Genomic DNA, 18160 nt, shown 5'->3' with positions numbered 1-18160 from the left:
TGGCCAAAAGTAGCCTTGCCTCAGAATCATTTTTTCCAAACTCTGCCCCCCAGCGTGATCCTCGCAGAAGCCTTCATGCACCTCTTTCATGAGTTCCTTAGCTTTTTCTAGTGTAACGCATCTCAGTAGTGGCATTGAATATCCTCTTCGGTACATAACACCATCGACCAATATGTATCTAGCAGCTTGCCTCTGTAGAGTTCTGGCTTTGTTTCTATCCGTTGGTAGCGCACCGTTTGTCAGATACTCCAAGTAAGGTGCCATCCACGTATCTTTCATTCGAATTTCCATACTGGCTTCAACCGCCTGTATGCATGGCTCACTCAATCTTTCTACTGGCACGATGTTCAAAGTTTCAGCATCTTTCGCGCTTGCGAGTTTGGCTAAGGTGTCTGCGTTTGAATTCTGATCTCGTGGTATTTGCTGGAGGGTGTACCCCATGAACTGGGCTAGAAAATCTTTTGTTTTATTCAAGTAGGCCACCATTTTTAAACTTCACGCTTGATATTCTCCTAGAACTTGGTTCACGACCAGCTGTGAGTCACTGTAAATATCAAGCGTCTTTATGCTCATATCTTTTGCCATTCTTAATCCAGGGAGGAGTGCTTTGTATTCGGCTTCATTATTTGACGCGGTGAAGTCGAACCTGATGGTGCAGTGAAATCGATGCCCTTCCGGCGTTATCAATATCACTCCCGCTCCTGCGCGGGATTCGTTGGACGACCCATCCGTGAATAACCTCCACGAAGGAGCTTTCTCTTGAGGCTCAGGCGCACCAGGCGATTCGCACTGCTCGCTGTCTGGGAGTTCTGTGAACTCTGCAATAAGATCAGCCAAGACTTGTCCTTTTACTGCTGCTCGCGGTGAATAAGTTATATCGAACTACCCTAGTTCGACTGCCCACTTTAAGAATCGCCCAGCCGCCTCTGGTTTTTGGAGGACTTGCCGTAGGGGCTGGTCAGTTAAAACTGTGATAGGATGGGCTTGGAAGTAAGGGTGTAGCTTCCTAGTGGCAAGGATTAAGCAATATGCTAACCTTTCAATTGGTGGATATCTTAGTTCTGCTTCGATCAGTCTCTTGCTTACATAGTAGACCGCTTTTTGTAAGCCTTCTTCCTCTCGCACTAGTACCGCGCTAGCAGCAACTTCAGTAATCTCCAGGTAAATAAACAAAGTTTCTCCTTCGATTGGATTTGATAAGATGGGAGGCTGTGCCATATGGGCTTTCAAGGCCTGGAATGCCTGCTCGCAGTCTCCTGTCCATTCAAACTTCTTATTTCCCCTAAGTAGATTGAAGAAAGGGACGCACTTGTCTGTTGATTTCGAAATAAATCTACTTGGGCTGCGATTATCCCGGTTAAACTTTGTACATCTTTGATCCTTTCTGGAGATTTTATGTCGACCAGGGCTTTTATCTTGTCAGGGTTGGCCTCGATTCCTCTTGAATTTACAATGAACCCCAAAAACTTCCCTGATCCAACTCCAAAGGAACATTTGAGGGGATTTAACTTCATCTGGTATTTTTTCAATACATCAAAGCACTCTTGTAAATCCTTTACATGTCCTTCTGCCTTCTTAGAATTTACCAGCATGTCGTCCACGTATACCTCCATATTTACTCCGATCAGCTCTTTAAACATGTGGTTGACTAGCCGCTGGTAAGTCGCACCTGCGTTTTTCAGTCCGAAGAGCATTACTCTATAACAATATAAGCCCGTATCGATCCGAAAGCTGGTGTGATCCTCGTCAGGGGGATGCATGCTAATCTGGTTGTAGCCCAAATATGCATCCATGAACGAGAGGATCTCGTGTCCTGCAGTAGCATCGACCAGCTGGTCGATTCTTGGGAGTGGCAAGCAATCCTTTGGGCAGGCTTTATTGAGGTCTGTAAAATCCACGCAGGTTCGCCATTTTCCGTTAGGCTTTGGAACCAGCACTGGATTGGAGACCCACGATGGATAAAATGCCACCCTGATGAACCCATTCTCCTTTAATCTTTCAACTTCTTCTTTTAAGGCTCTCGATCTATCCTTATCGAGCAGCCTTCTTTTTTGTTGCACAGGTGGAAAAGTTTTGTCTATATTCAGGACATGGCTGATAACTGCAGGGTCTATCCCAGCCATGTCTTTGTGCGACCAGGCAAAGACTTCCTGGTTCCTTCGCAAAAATTCTACCAGTGCATGCTTCGTGGTTGGTTCTAAGTTTTTCCCGACCTTCACGACTCTCGTCGGGTCTTTTTCGTCGAGTTGGACCTCTTCCAGGTCCTCGATGGGTCCAACGTTCTCCTCAAAATCCCCAAAGCGAGGATCTAGATCCCTATCCTCTCTTTGGGCAACACCCTATTTGGTGACTTCATCACCGGATTGGGCTTACGTATCAATTTCCATCTGCAACCTATCCGAGGTAGTGCTCTTCGGTGTTCCTTTTTTCGCCTTTGTGATTGAGGTGTTTTAGCACTCTCTGGCTTCCCTCTTGTTCCCCAACACGCGTCCTACCCCTGCGTCTGTCGGGAACTTCATGGCCAAGTGCCACATAGAGATGATGGCCCGTAGATCAACCAGTATAGGCCTCCCAATGACGGCATTGTACGCTGAAGGACAATCGACTACTACAAAAGTAGCGAGTAATGTCCTGGTAGCAGGCGCTGTACCTGTTGTCACTGGTAGTCTGATCAATCCGGCGGGGGCGAGTCCTTCACCAGAGAAGCCGTATATCGTTTGGTTGCAAGGCTCCAGGTCCTTAACGGACAACTTCATGCGTTCCAGCGAAGACTTATACAGGATATTCACCGAACTTCCTGTATCGACCAACACTCTTTTTACCATCATGTTAGCCATCTGGATATCCACGACCAACGGATCGGAATGTGGGAACCGGACGTGGTGGGCATCGCTATCAGAGAAGGTAGTTTCGCCCTCTTCTGACCTAGCCTTTTTTGGCGCGCGGTCCTCCATAGTCATCATTTCGATGTCCTGGTCGTGGCGCAGGGTCCGAGCATATCGTTCCCTGGCCTTTCTGCTATTTCCCACGAGGTGCGGACCTCCACAAATGGTCAATAATGTGCCAGTCACGGGGGCAAGCTGTAAGGGTGGCGAGCGTTGGCGCGTGGGCGCCTGCTCGGTGCTACCTAGAACTTCTCGTTGGGAATTTCCCTAGGCCCGTACGTACCTTCTCAAGTGTCCTTGTCTAATAAGGAACTCAATTTCGTCTTTCAGCTGGTTGCATTCGTTGGTGTCATGTCCGTAGTCGTTATGATAACGACAGAACTTGGTAGTGTCTCTCTTCGAAATATCCTTTCGAATGGGGCCAAGTTTCTTATATGGCACACTAGAACTTGTGGCCTGATAAACCTCTCCCCGAGACTCAACGAGGGCAGTGTAGTTAGTGAACCGAGGTTCATAACGGTAACCCTTGGCTCGTTTATTGTCAGAGGTGGAAGGCTCATTGTGTGGCCATTTTCCACCATTCTTGCCATTGCCGTTGCCTTTGCCGTTAGGTTTGGACCCATTGGCGGCTTTGGTGGGCTCGGCTGCTTTCTTATCCTTGCCTGAGGGCTTTCCATAATCGGCAATGGCTTCTTCGAGCTTGATGTAATGATCAGCCCAGTCCAAGAATTCCTGGGTAGTTCTAACTCCTTCCTTGCGGAGGCTCTTCCAGAGGGGGGAGCGACGCTTAATTCCTGCGGTTATGGCCATCATTTTGCCTTCGTCCCCCACTGTTTTTGCTCCAGATGCTGCTCGCATAAAACGCTGGATGTAATCCTTCAGCGACTCTCCATCCTACTGGCGAAATTCAACCAGTTGGTTTGCTTCGGTCGGATGCACACGACCTGCATAGAACTGTCCGTAGAACTCCCTTACGAACATTTCCCAGGAAACTATGCTTGCGGGAGGGAACTTAAAAAACCACTCTTGCGCGGCCTCATAAAGTGTTGCAGGGAAGATCCTGCACCGAGCGTCTTCGGACACTTTCTGAATGTCCATTTGTATCTCAAACTTATTGACATGAGATACTGGGTCTCCGTAGCTGTCAAAGTTTGGAAGCGTAGGCATTTTGAACTTTCTTGGAGTTTCTGCCATAGCTATCCTCTGGATGAAAGGAGTGCCTTTCCTCCTATCGTGGTCGATATAAGATGTCCTTCCCCCGACCAGCTGTTGCACTGCCTGGTTGAGGGCATCTATCTGGGCCTGTACAGCGACGGGAATCACTATGGCCTCCGTTGCTGGGGGGACGTTCTCGCCATGCCGTTCGCGGTGATCGTTGAGTACGTCTCTCAAATCTTCGTCTCTTCTCCGCTGCTCGCTTCCCCCGAGCCGGTTGAAGACATTATTTTGCCTGGGCTGCCCCCCAACATCCCATCCATTGGGTTGGTCATCTTGAGGTATCTGGCTCCCGCCTCTACCTCTTTCTTGATTCCTTCGACCAGCGTTTCCCTTGCCTGAGTCGGTCTCATTATATCCATGGCCATCTCTGAACCTCGATTGGCTATGGTGGGATCGACTGTTCCCTCGATTTCCATCCCTGGCTGAAACGTCAGGAGCGTTAGAGGGTGGCCTGCGCTGGTCGTTGTGTCCCCGTGCATTATCATGCCGTGGGGGACCCCGGACCGCAGAGCCTAACTCTGAGTTCCTCCTGTTACCAGGAGGATACTGACATCTGTTCGGTAGGTTTGGCTCATCGCCCCTATGACGTCTAGGACTGCGAGGCTGATGCTCGGTCCTATTCTGCCTCTGTTGCGGGGGATTGCCGCGACCAGCTTGGGATGGAGGCTGTGCCTCAGGGTCCAGCGGGACATCGTCATGAGGTGCCTGAGGCTGCTCAGGCCTTTGCGGACTTGAGGTCTGGATTGGTGGGCTAGGATTTGGACCCCTTTGGGGTGGCCCATTTGTAGGGTGTTCAGGCTGCGAGGTAGGTGCAGCCTGATTCCTTGCCAACTGTAAGGCTGCCTCGAGGGCTGCCATGGCTTCGCTCTGGTGACGGTCCATCACCGGCTGCCTCTCACTTAACTCTGCGCACTGCCGTTCAATCTCCTACTGCTGCCGCGCCATAACTTCGGCAGCAGTCTCTTGACTGGCCCTCAGATTAGCCAGCTCTTTCTGCAATGCCCCCGGGGTACTCTTCAGTGTTGCGTCATCCATTTCTTCCTCCTCAAAGTCCAGATGTGGTTCATCCTCAGCCACGCTTGCAGGGGGAGGAGGAGGTGGGTTTGATGGTGAAGCGGCGGCCGCCTGTCCAGACTTGCAGTTTTCGCCATTGGTTTTCTCAACAATGATAAATCAAGCTCTCAATGAAAGCACCAGAATGTTGACCCTAGATTTGGGCAACTGACACGGAGTCACAATTTGCTTGACGTGTATGAATGCGTTGAAAAGAACGTAATGACGAAAAGAATAATAACACGATGTTTTATAGTGGTTCGGCCCCAGAATCTGGTAATGACCTACGTCCACTTAAATTGTTATTAGATTGAGATTCAAAGAAGTGATCAAAGAACTCGGGTTCAAAGAGTTTCACTAGCCTCTGAATAACAAATACAATATGGTTTCTATGATATTTCTAATCACAAGCGATTTAGAAGTCTGAAAAGAGAAAATAGAGCCCGATCCTCTTCCCTGAGTCCTCTTCTTCTATTTATAAGCTCAGGGAAGATTTACATTGATTTTTTACAGATAGTATTTCCTAAATAATCGGATATTCAGGAAATCATGGGAGAGAATCTCGGATTCCATCATAACTGCCCAAGATCTTTTCTGCGGATAAAGTGCGTATGACTAGGCTGGTCGTATAAGAAACTAATCGTCTGAAATAGGGTGCTTTCCTGGTCGATAGTCGAACACGCATTCTTCCAGGTGTCAGCCATGTGTAATTAATGCTTGCCACGTCATTCGCTTCAGATTTTTTGGATAACAAAGGTATTAGGGCATTAAAAAACATGTTCTAGGTTGTCTCATATTAATTTGTTTAATATTATATCTACATAAAAATAAATAAAGATCATGTATAATTTTTCCCAACAATAGTGCCCTTAAAGCAATTGTAGTTGACAAATGTTTTGAATGAAATAAATAATTGAATTGAATTATTATAACTATATAGAATATTTCCGATATTGTATGATAATATTAAGTGAATATCAGAAAATTCCAAAATTTATCTATGTGGTCTTAATCTCATATTTGTATAGGAGGATCGAGATTAAGATAATAAACTTAAATAGTTCGAAGTAAAATAAAGTTATGGAATCTTTAGATTAATTACTGATAGTACAATCCACTAGTATTATGAATACATGTGACCTAGATCCGGCTTACTAGTGTAGTAGGCATTTTAGTGGAGGTACTTTGCATGCTGAGAGTATGTAGAACTAGACCAGATGTGATTTGTTAATACCTGTTTAAACACTGTTTCATAGTATTAATCAAACACATCAAACGATGATCATATACGCGATGATCTTAATCTTGAGGTTACTATGAACTCCTATATATGTCATATGATCCTTTGATTCATGCGTTAAGATTTTTCAGAATGACTAGACTAAGAACAATTGTTTTGGAGACTCAATGATGTATATGTTTGGGGACATAGTTTAACAGATATGGAATCTATACCTTCTTATAGATTGAATAATGGTTCCCTATTGGGTTGAGTTTTGGAACTGAAAAAGTTATGAGCACTCACGTCGCAAAGTTATTGTGACACAACCTTCACTAGTAAATTCAATGGTACTCTAGGAACAAGATATAGCTAAAATGGTAAAACGATAATTTTATTCCCTTTTAATTATGAACCATTAATAGATGATTAACGGTTTATGTAATGATTATATCAATGGAAACTTTATTCTTAATAAAGTACTCACTAAATATATGTTTATAATTATCAAGAGTTCAATCTCATATTTTTAGTGGAGTAATCATGAGATTAATAAATATGATTATTTAAACAAAGAGCTTTGATTAATAATGTAATATTTATTGGAGCTTGATATTATACGTCCATAGGTCCCCTAGATGGCTCTATCAACACCCCATCAATGTAAGAGTTGATACAAATATGCAATTATATGATAATTGAGGATAAATAATTAATTTAGAACTAATTATTAATTTAAAAAATATATTTATTAATTTAAGTATATGAATTTTTGAATTTCATATATATAAATAAATAAATAAAAGATATTGTACACACATCATAGATGTTTCCAACTGGGTTCGATATTCTCTTTTTACTTGACTTGACTACTTAGAAATAATAGTTTCAATATGTTGCTTTTGGTTAATCAAGACTTCACAGTTTCTACGAGCTTGGTTGTGCTTGCTACCAACATGTCCAACATGAGTACTCAATCTTTCTATCTTTCTCCAATTTGAAAACCCTTAAATAACCAAAGATTGGTTGCCTGGCTTTTTACCACCAATTGGTCTGAAAAGATAACACCACAAACAAAATACAACATCTTTTTCTATGCTATATTCCAACCAATTATAATCATGAAACCAATCAGGATTAAATATTCTAAATGCTTGTAAACATTTTTTCTTGGGAAAATCATGATGTCGAGGTTGACAAGGACCCATTTGCATATAATGTCTTCTAACTTAGTCTCGAATATTTGGATTATAATTCAAAATTGGGATCCTTAAACCTGGATAAGTGGGAAGATCTCCAAGATTGAATTCTGCTTTACTTGTCTTTGCATTTGCATCATTGTTTGCTTTTTTTCTTCCAAAAAATGGAATCTCTAATTTTCTTTTCAAATCTTTATCCATATCTATATTTAAAAAAAATTAGTAAAGATATAATATAAACAAAAGTACAACATGTCAAGAATTTTCATACCAATATACAAATAGAGAAATCATCAATAGAAGCATATATGATATATAGTTGTATATCATAAATTCTTTCAGCATAATTAAACACTATCATAATTAAACACTATCATTGATTTTACTAATAAAAAACTCAGCAAGCACTAATTCTCAACAATTCAGTGTTGTATTTGGTTCCCCTGAACCTGATTATGTCGTTTAATGCTATTTACTAATACAAACATTGGAAGCATAATGTCACTAGTCCTTAAAATAATTGTTTGCCGAAAATGCACAATCACAACACTAAAGTCAGATTACACACTACTATTTATATATTCATTTAAAAAATAATCCTTAAAAAATATATACTTGGTATGAAAGCTACTTTTTTGCTTGAAAAAGTGGTTGCAGATTATAGTTAATAAACTATTAGCTCGAAAGAAAAACTTGTCTAAACCCAAAGAAAAAAGTCATGAAAAAAAAACTTTTTTAGCCCCTGTTACAAGTAATGGAAAAATCTGTCCCAAGAAAGAAGGCATATAAATGAATGAAATTCTTCATAATTTTTATTTATGTATTAAAAAAAAAAAGAGAAAATATGTATTATTATTTATTTATTTTTGTATTTTGAGAAAAGAACTCAATAACTAAAAACAGAGCAATTTTTGTAAACATTGAAGAAAAGTTGAGCAAAAAGACAAATTTTATTACAACTAAAATCGAGAACAAACTTAAAAAGATGAAAACTTGGTTTGATCAACTCAAAACCAGAAAAGAAAAGAAGAGAGAGAGAGAGAGACCCAATACAAAAAAGTCCCAAAAAAAGAAGTTTAAAAAACAGAGAAACCCAAATCGTTTGAATACTTACAAGAATACATATTTTATAGGTTGTATTCCCTTTCTCGTTGAACCACCATCTCTATATACAATCTATGAGCAAATTGAAATTTTTTCCAAACAAAAAAAAAAAAAAAATTCAGAAACATAATCAAATTAAATATCAAAACAAAAACAAACTTATACACGAAGAAAACAAAGTTTTTAAGCTTTTAAGCTTTTTTTTTTTACCTTAGCAGTGCTTAGAACAAGCACGAAGATCAAGAAAGTGGAAGACAAATTGGAGGGTTTCCCAATTTTAAGTTTCATAATAAAAATATGTCAAAAAAATTATATATATATATATATAAAAAAGATAAATGGGACTGGGGCACGTGCCCCACATGCCCCCACTTGGCTCGCTCCTGGACCCAATCCTTGTATAGTAGCTAAGAATATGCCTGCACCGGCAAGGATTGGACCAGGCCTTGAAGCTATGGCACCAGATGATATTGATAGTATAACATGTATACTTAAAATTGCATCAATGCCATCCAGAATACTATCTTTTAACATGCCGTAGGCACCAAAATAACCCTCTTCTCCAGGCTGAAAAACTAGCTTCACAGTTCCCTGATATATGTGTTTAGTTAGAGAAAAAAATGGCTCCCATTAGTGGAATTTAAGCAAACAAAAAAAAGAGTTTGAAATATACCTTAAGTGAAGGTTTTTTTTTTGCTTGGAGTAACTTAGCTGCTACAAGTAGCATAGCTAATGAGTATCATGACCACATGCATGCATCTTTCCATCAATCTTACTCTTGTATTCCCACTTTACCGATTCCTAACAAATAGAATATTATGAGAAAAATGATGAACGAACTTAAAATTTTATTGACGAAAAAATTATTTTATAGCCAAAATATAAGTTATATATATGTATACGTGTATATACATATAAACTTAAATGTTGAAATAGTGTTACAGAAATAATTATTACACTTTTATGTGTCTTCTATATAAAAAAAAGTGTGTAGATAACATAAATTCTTAGTTTTAAATATTTATTTTGTTAACTTTAACGTAATATTATAAATATTTAACAGAATATACATTTAAAACTTACTTAAAAATAGATATTTATCCATTATGTTAACATAAATTCAAATATTATAAAATATCATTCTTATAATAATATTTAATACAAAACTACATATATAATAATTATATTAATATAAATTTAAATTTAAATTCATATGTTATAAAATACCATTATTATAATAATATATGATACACAACTACAATTAGATATTTAATAATTATATTAATATTAATTTAAATGTTATAAACTATTATTATGATAATCCTAATTTTTTTACTAATTATATTAATATGAATTCAAATATTATTAATATAATAATATTTAATACAAGACTAGATATTTAATACTTATATCAATATAAGTTAAAATATTATAAAATATTATAATAATAATAATAATAATAATAATATATAATACGTAATCTTAATTTTTATTAAAAAAAATTATTATTTATACTTAAAAAGGTTATCAGATTATATATATATATAAAATTATAAATAGTTCTTTGGCTTAATTTTTCATTTAATATGTTATGTTATTCTTTTATGTATAATATTATTTATTTATTTGAAATTATATGTCATTAATACAAATTTAATAAATATATTATACAAATAAAAGTAAGCAAACGTGCATTGCATGTTGCTTATAACTAATATATATATAATAGATGCAAGCAAATTTACTTAATTTTATTTAGAAAATTTATGAATTATTTTTATAATGTTTTTATGATTGTCATATAAATTTCAAATAAACAAACAATATTACATATAAAAGAATGTCATAAACATATTAAAAAAAAATTAAACCAAAACATTTTTTTATAGCATTTTAAAAAAATATATATAATATATGATAACATTTTAGATCACAAACTACCATATTTAAGGTACAAAACATTCTTGATATTATTTAAATTACACATTAATGATTGAAGAAGTTTGTTATTCCTGATAAAAGATAGATGTTATTCTAATTTCTTATGTAGTTAAATATAAATGATAAAAAATTTAATAAAATTAAGATTATGTATTATATATTATTATTATATAAATGATATTTTATAATATTTAAATTTATATTAATATAATTATTAAATATATAGTCTTCTATTAATTATTATAATAATATTTTCTGACATTTTAATTTATATTGATATAGTTAATAAATATCTATTTCTTAATTGATTTTAAAAGTATATTCTCTTAAATATTTATAATATTTAACTAGAGTTAACAAAAAACCATTAAAATGAAGAAAATCCTTTAAATACACACTTTTTATATAGAATTAATAAATATCTATTTTTAATTATGATTTTTAAAATATATTCCGTTAAATATTTAGAATATTCCATTAAAGTTAACGAAATATCGTTGAAACAAAGTAAAACTATGACAGACACATTTTTTATATAGAATAAATATCATATCTAATGCAAAGTTAAATCATCATTAGTGTGCTAATGCTACAATAAGTTTAGTTTATAGATTAAAAATCCTCCAATTTATTATTTTGAAAATTTTTGGGATTGCTTGGATTCAATTATTAAAATTTTTAGTAAATCCTTTTTTCATCCATTATAGAAATAGAAAATTCATTTAGATGGTACTATATATCTCTTGCGAATCTTGCTTAAAAAAAATTTGTACATACAAATAGTGTTTATATGTGTTGCATTTGTAAAAATAGAATGTGAATATGCTATGTAAGAAAATTATATTATAGTTTTTCTTTACAAAAATATTAATTATGCTATTTGTTTTTTCTCTAATAAAAGTCATCAACAAAACTGCTGAGACAACTTTTGTCTTATTTAATCTTGTAGTTGAAAAGTTATTAGATACATTAATGCACAAAATTTTTAATAGATTAATTAACAATGATTTTCCTAGAGAGATTCGAAGCTTTTGTGGGAAAGAATTGGTTTTCAAGTTGAGGCTGAATGAGTATAATTTGAAAGAGGGACTTCAGAATTTTACTATGTCAAATATTTTCATATCGGATGAAAAATTGGAACGAGAACTTGAATTGAAGGAAGGAAAAAAATTAATTAAAAATATAAAAATAATATAAATAAACCAAAAAAAATGTTTTATAAAATATATAATTTTAATTATTATAAAGATCGCGCGAGACATGATTATATTCTCTAGTATTATATAGGGATTTTGGTAGCGAAAATACCCAATGTTTTTGTAGTGTCCCACTTTTACACCAAATCATTTTTTTAGCCGTGAAAATACCCAAACCCACTAAAACTTTATCTCCATTACTACCCACACATTAACATTGTTAAGTGAAACTTACGTGACATTGATGTGACCTGACATAAATGAGGTGTCATTGCCACCTCATTCCCACGTAATTATTTTTATTAAAAAATAATTAAAATAAAATAAAATATATTTAATTTTAAATAAAAAATAATTAAAAAATAACTAAAAGTTTATAATTAAAATCAGATAAAATATTTCTATTATCTAATCTAAAATAATTTTGTAACTAATAAAAAACCTAACCCTAAATCACTTTCTTCTCTTCTTATTCTTCCTCATCTTGCACAATGAGAGGTCTTCTTCTTCTTCTTCCATAGTCAAAGGTCGGAGGGGGAGCTTCGCTGGGTTGGTTACGTTGGAGCTCAAGAGGCAAAGGGTGGGTTGTGTTGGGTTGACTGCATCGGGGGTAGGCGTCGGGGCTGGCAAGGGACTAGGCTGTGTGAGTGGGCTTTTCTAACTTGACTACATCAGAGGTTGGCGTCAGAGCTGGCAAGGGTTTGGGATACCGACGATGGGTTAGGGTGTCGATGATGGGTGGATCTAAAGGAGGCGGATCTTTATTTGTACGAATTTTTGGGTATCACGTGTTTGTTTGGTCATAAAATCAACAAAGTGAAAGAAAAATCTAAATATTAGATTTGAAGGACTGAATGTTCAAGGTTTTGAGTGAGAGATTGAAATTTTGAGTTGAATACATTGTGATGTTGTGATTTTTCTTTATTTGTTTTTTATTTTCTTATTTGAAGAAAAAATAAATTGTGTTTGGTTGGTGGGAAAAAGGGAGGGAAATAAAAGAGAGAGTGGGAAAATTTTAAAGTTGTTTTATAAATTTTGATTTAATTGATAAATTATCTCAAAATTTTGTATTATAATTAAATATGTTTTATTTAATTTTAATTATTGAAATGTAATTTTTAAAATTTTAAATTAATTTTTTTATTAAAAATAATTATGTGGCAATGAGGTGGCAATGCCACCTCTTTTTAGTCTAGCCACATCAATACCATGTAAGTACCATTTAACAGTGTTAATGTGTCGGTAGTAACGGAGAGACAGTTTTAGCGAGTTTGAGTATTTTCACCACTTAAAATAAGATTGGGTGTAAAAATGGGGCACTCCGAAAACATTAGGTATTTTCACCCCAAAATCCTTATTATATATAAAAGAATGACAGAAACATATTAGAAAGATTAAACCAAAATATTTTTTATGGTTTTTTAAAATATATATATATAATAACAATTTAGATCACAAGCTACCCTATTTAAGGTTAAAACACTCATAATATTATTACACACCTCAATGATTGGAGAATTTTTTTGTTTATTCTTGATATATAAAAGATAAATGTTATTATAATTTTTTATGTATAATTAAATATATATATGATGTATTTATAATGTTTGTTATTCTTATAAAAAAACCATTCAAACAAAAGACATTTTTTGTATATATATAATAGATATCACTGCCAAAAAATATTACTTTCCACAATGCAATTGCAAATAAAAACAAATCAGTAGTTCTAGTATTTATTTATTTTTATAAAAAAAAAACCAGTAGTTCTTATAAAAAATATATATTAAAAAAATAGGACCTGTAAAGGTAGGGCATCCATGTCTGCTCTAATGCCAAAAATTGGTTTAGAGCCAGAACCAATATAGGCAACCACTCCAGTCTTGGCAACTGGCCACTTATACTCAATTCCCATCGTGTCAAGCTCAGACCTTACGAGTTGACTCGTCCTCTCCTCCTCAAAACCCAGTTCAGGGTACTGGTGAATTTGCCTCCTGATCCTTATCATCCATTTGAAGAACTCGAGCTCCTTGGCCGATTCCAGCAACTATCCCGAGTCAGAAACTCGAGCTGATCTTCCCCATTAGACGTCGACTGGTACAACAACGCTGACAATACTAAGCAAAGTAAAAGACCCATGAACAATGAACTTTGGTTGATTCCAAGGAGAACCCAAACGAGAGTACTTTTTCTCTTATAATGCTTACACCAAACCAAAGCTTCTGACGAACTTGGACACCTGTTTAAGGTAGTTCGGAATTTTTTTATTGGGTCAGATGAAAAGTTAGATTCTCATAATACCCATGATTTTTGTGCAACCCATAATATTAAGATTAATATCACTGGGGGAATCTCGTTCTTACAACAACTCTAACTTCTGTGTTTTAATTTCTATGTGACTAATAAGCCGTGAATACACGAACAACCAAAGTTTTTTATTTTTTATTTTGGCTACGAAACACATGTCAGTAACTAAAGAAATAAGGTTGATACCACTGATGGGGCCACCTTCCATCAAGACATTACGACCTGAAACAGCAGACAAAAATGCCCACATGGTCGAAACATGAGCTGCAAAGTTTTCAGATATATCTCTTAGTAAGCCACATAAAACTGAAACGTGAAGATATATACTTCATCTGAATTTGCTAACCAAACTTGATAGTTGATAACAAGTGTCTTTAAACTTTGGATTTTGTGGGAAATAGCTAGTTTGCTTGTAGAGTCCAAGAACTTTACTTAGCTAAGATAGATAGTAGTATGATAGTATTTATAGCATTATCTTTGTAACTGTGGATTTTTGGTTCAGACCGGGAATTATTTGGACACTCATAGTAGTACTTATAGATTTTCTAAGTGTAACCTATAGTTTAAGAATATTAAGTTTAACCTAAGATTGATTAATATGACTGATATTAATGATTATATTTATTATATTATAAGGTTTAGATAGACCCAATAAGATAGTAACACTTATCATATGTATGATTATTAAGAAATTATTATTTTAATAAGAGAAATATAAGACTTAGTCTTCACCAAAATCTGATAGGAGCATGACATTTATCACAATTTTATTTATTTGTGGATTATGCTGATATTTAGATAATTAAATAGATTTTTCGTAACTGTAGGGTACTGTAACTTCCGACCTGTTTTTGACCCAGTTATATTAGGAATTTCGAAAAATAGTATTTCTTAAAAGTTGTAGATAATTTAATGAGCTTTCTAACGGTATAAAGAGAGTCCAAATCGGAGTTCTACAACTCCAAATATGTTGATTTTACTGAAGGGGAGTTTAGAGTTACGAGATTTAGGGAGTTAGAAGTTAGGATTCTATTTGTTTTTATTATTTTAAAATCAAGCTTTGAATCCTTAAATCTCTCTTAAAATTTTGAAAAATTCCTAAGCCTTTGGCTGAAGGATATTCAAATATTTTCAATTAAATTTATTTTTTTTATTCAAAGCCAAAAAGAAGATTTTTATTCCTAGAACTCTATAAATAGGACCTAGCACCAAGCTTTTTTCATTCATCAAGCTAAGTTCAGAGGCTGCAAGTTGCTAGGTTATTGTGAGAGTGTAAACACTTGGGTTGGGGATTATAAGCTTGATCATCATAAGCTTATCAAACACTTTGGGAAGTGAGGTTCGTTAGTATCTCGGTTGTGGTTAGATTGGTCTTTCAAGTCTTTGAGGTAACCAAAACTCTAGTTCATTTCTGTATTATGTTATTCTCTTTCTCATAGTCTTCTACTCAATCTCTAACCTTAATCTTCATTTTGGTTAGGAAATCTAAGCTCTTGAGCACATAAGTTTTGGTAAGTGTACTTTCAATGGTTTAGTCTTCCCATTTTCCTTTTCATCTCTTTTCTTCTTTAGACTCACTCCTTCTAATGGTTATTAGGAGTGTTCCAAAAAGTCCCAACTCAGTCCACATATCCCGGTAACTTTGGTAAGGAAAATAGGCTAGAATCAATATGTTTATGTTTATGTTATCTTATGTGTTATGTTATGATATGTTATGAATATGTTATGATTGTGTATGTTTGTAGGCTTGGGCTTATGCCCTATTTGACTAACAAGACCCCAAAAAGATTGTGGGCATAAGCCTATTTAGCTGGTAGGACCCCACTAATCTCATGGGCATAAGCTTGTTTAGTCTATGGGACCCCAAGTAATAATGGCCATTATAATAAGTGTATTATGTGTTATGATATGTCTTTATGTTTATTACGAAATTTATGTTTATGACTATGTGTTATGACTATGTGTTAGATTTTCCTTGCTGGGCATTAGGCTCATTCCTTTCTGTTTATGTGCAGGAAAATAAGCTTTAGAGGCAGTAAGATTCGTGACGCTTAGAGGATGTGTATCGATGGTGGATGGAGTCAAGGAGCCGAGCGTTATTCGATTCGAGGATGTAGTCTTGTTTATGTTTTTATGGTTTTAAATGTATTTTCCACATTTTCTATGTAACTCTTTTTACTTTAAGTTATTTTTGTTTTAAAGACAATGGGTACCCATATCCTATTTATTTTATGAAAGTAACCTTTGTTTCTACAAGTTTCTAATAAAGTATGGTATTTCCGCAAAAATGTAAGTTTTATGTATAGATTTGTTAATGGACCAAATAGTCTAGATTAGTGGGTCATTACATTGCTGTCTTAAGTTTTTTTTTTTTTTTTAAAAAAAACGAAGAAGAAGAAGAAAAGAAAAAAAAATGCTATAGAAATGGAGAAAGAATTTCTGTTGATTTTTTCTTCTTTCTTTCTTTTACCTTATTTGAATTAACTAATTCATTTTTCAGAATATATTCTTATATGATGAATCAACTTAAATATTTTCATATAATTTTAAATCATAAATATATATTTATTGAAGTCACCAACACTACGTAATTTTAAAAATTAGTGCATTCAAGTAATTATAATAAACACTCATAAAACTACATTATCAATTTTAAAAAAAAATTATACAAAATAAACAAAGTGGTCTATGAGTTGGTTGAGAGATTATGTATAATGATTTTCATTAGTGTTTTTTTTTAAGTTGGTAGGTTGATTCCTATATATGTATTTTAGATTTTAAATATATCCATGTACATAAAATAATATTTCATGTGGTGTTGGACATGTTAGACTAGTATATTCCTATTATAAACGCTTTTTTTAGTTAGTTTTACTATAATAATTTTAATGTTTTACTCTCTTATTTACATATTTATACCTTATAAGTTGAGGAAGTTTGAAGAGGTCCTATCTATCTTGTATAATGATCATTTTGCCTTCATAAAATTTATGTATGGCCATAAGAATTTTTCTATCTAATTTTTTAGAACTATGATTTAACAAAAGTATATAAGTTGGTATAAATTTTCAGGTATTTTTTTTCAAATCGATACACCATTTAGAAAGTAATTACCAAAAAAATGTATAAATTAACATAATCACACAAAATATTTACAAAACTACTTGATTTGGTTTGAATTCAATTGAATTATAATCTCATAATTTATTACTTTGAAAAAAACAACTTTTAAAATATCTTAAATTGATTATTTGTTGAATTCTTAATTTAAATAGAGAATTGCTAAGGGGTACACTGACACTCAACACCACAAGAAAAGTGTCACACCGCTCACTACAAAAAATTTTGTTAGTACTGAGGACACAATACCGAGAACATGTTCTCGATAGATGTGGTTTGGCTTAGGCGGGAATTACTCGCGGGCTGGGAAAATGTTAAGTTTCCTATACCGAGACATGTGTTCTCGTAAGATGGTTATAACATATCTCCAACGTGTCCGTGCCTTCTTCTTCCCCTTCCCTCATTCTTGACAGCCCGTCTTTCTCTCCTTTGCAATATCTCTCTCCCACTAAACTCCAGCTCTCTCTCACTAAAATGTATACTTCTAGGTCTTAAATCTCTCACTAAACTCGCGTTTCCTCTCTATTTCCGAAGGTAATGTCTATTTTTCTCACTTATACACACACACACATATATATATATATATTTGTGTACAAATTTGTAACCCATATTTTGGTTTTGGGGATTTTGTGTTAGAAGGTTTTTTAGTGAGATTTTTCTCCTTCTAGTAGACGATTTCAGTTGGCATGCTATTTCAAGCTTCAAGGGGTGATTTTTTTTCTTAAATTTTCAGTTTTATAGGATTTTTTTTTCCAATTTTATTAGTTTTTTTTTTTATATTTATACAAAACTTCAACGACCAGCCGGTTTGTTGCAGTCCTTAGAAATTCCCGAATGGAAGGGGAGATGGTCACTATGGACTTTGTCACAGGTCTACCAACCACTCCCAAGGGGCACGATGCCATTTGGGTTATCGTA

General features: G+C 34.6%; 1 long non-coding RNA gene and 1 pseudogene across 1 annotated transcript; one reads left to right on the top strand and one right to left on the bottom strand.

Moving 5' to 3' along the window:
* Window positions 1–7604: 7604 nt before the first annotated feature.
* On the bottom strand, window positions 7605–14372 carry LOC133825603 (IAA-amino acid hydrolase ILR1-like; annotated as a pseudogene).
* Window positions 14373–15354: 982 nt separating this feature from the next.
* LOC133821617 (uncharacterized) lies at window positions 15355–16410 on the top strand. The gene is made up of 3 exons (XR_009887709.1): window positions 15355–15510; window positions 15603–15633; window positions 15720–16410. It is a non-coding gene; the product is annotated as an uncharacterized LOC133821617 (long non-coding RNA).
* The last annotated feature ends 1750 nt before the right edge of the window (window positions 16411–18160 follow it).

The sequence above is a fragment of the Humulus lupulus genome, chromosome 3 (genome assembly GCF_963169125.1).
Source record: "Humulus lupulus chromosome 3, drHumLupu1.1, whole genome shotgun sequence".
NCBI classification, from domain to species: domain Eukaryota; kingdom Viridiplantae; phylum Streptophyta; class Magnoliopsida; order Rosales; family Cannabaceae; genus Humulus; species Humulus lupulus.
Note: the sequence above shows the minus strand (reverse complement) of the source record. Positions and strands in the feature narration are given on the sequence as shown.